The 1,252-nt window shown below is 58.2% G+C and overlaps 1 long non-coding RNA gene across 1 annotated transcript; it reads left to right on the top strand.

Annotated features, from left to right (window-relative positions):
- The first annotated feature begins 26 nt into the window (after window positions 1-26).
- On the top strand, window positions 27-1,213 carry LOC113979237. Its single transcript, XR_003537755.1, has 3 exons — window positions 27-136; window positions 228-296; window positions 1,122-1,213. It is a non-coding gene; the product is annotated as an uncharacterized LOC113979237 (long non-coding RNA).
- The last annotated feature ends 39 nt before the right edge of the window (window positions 1,214-1,252 follow it).

Here is a 1,252-nt window from a genome sequence, read left to right on the forward strand (position 1 = left end):
CCCAACCCCGATTAATTAACCCCAATTAGCCCCAATTAATTAACCCCGCCCTCATTAACGTCCCGCTGCAGACAAAGACCTGCGGACCAAGGGCTTCAGCACCGAGTCGTGCCGGAGCATGGTCAACCTCATGGACGTATCCTCTGCCTGGGGGTGTGGGGAGGGAGTTTGGGGGGACCCCCCCGAGCCTCCAGAGCCCCCCCCTTTTCCTTAACAACCCCCCCCAGAAAGATGGGAACGGGAAACTGGGGCTGGTGGAGTTCAACGTGCTCTGGAACCGCATCCGCAACTACCTGGTGGGGCTGGGACCCCCTCGGGGGGCCGGGGGGGCTTTTCTTGGGGTGACCCCCCTTTTTGGGGGGTTTGGAGTCTCTCTTTAGAGGTGACCCCCTCTTTTGGGGGGTTTGGAGTCTCTCTTTGGGGGTGATTCCCCTTTTTGGGGGGTTTGGAGTCTCTCCTTGGGGGTGACCCCCCTTTTTAGGGGGGTTGGAGTTTCTCTTTGGGGGTCACCCCCCTCTTTTGGGGGGTTTGGAGTCTCTCTTTGGAGGTGACTCTCCTTTTTGGCAGGTTTGGAGTCTCTCTCTGGGGGTGACTCCCATTTTTGGGGGGTTTGGAGTCTCTCTCTGGGGGTGACCCCCCTTTTTGGGGGGTTTGGAGTCTCTCCTTGGGGGTGACCCCCTTTTTGGGGGGGTTGGAGTCTTTCTTTGGGGGTGACCCCCTTTTTGGGGGGTTTGGAGTCTCTCTCTGGGGGTGACTCCCATTTTTGGGGGGTTTGGAGTCTCTCTCTGGGGGTGATTCCCTTTTTTTGGGGCATTGGAGTCTCTCTCCTCGTGAGTGACCCCCTTTTTTTGGGAGGGAGATTTTGGGGTTCAGTTGAGGGGTGTTTTGGGGTCTTTCCTCTTTTGAGTGACTCCTGTTTTTTGGGGGTAGGTTTGGGGTGCAATGAGGGGATTTTGGGGGTTCACTGGGGGGTGTTTGGGGGTTTCTCCTCCTACCTGACTCCTATTTTTGAGGGTAGGTTTGGGGTGCACTGGGGGTTTTGGGGGATTCCCTGGGGGTTGTTTGGGGGTCTCTCTTCTTTCCTGACCCCTGTTTTTGGGGTGCTTTGTCTCCCCTCCCAGAGCATCTTCCGCAAGTTCGACCTGGACAAGTCGGGCTCCATCAGTGCCTACGAGCTGCGCCTGGCGCTGGAGGCTGCAGGTGACACCCCCGGGACATCCCTCACCCCCTTGGGACATCCCTGACCCCCCCC

Source organism: Neopelma chrysocephalum, unplaced genomic scaffold, assembly GCF_003984885.1.
Source record: "Neopelma chrysocephalum unplaced genomic scaffold, ASM398488v2 Primary Assembly neopelma1_63306, whole genome shotgun sequence".
NCBI lineage: Eukaryota > Metazoa > Chordata > Aves > Passeriformes > Pipridae > Neopelma > Neopelma chrysocephalum.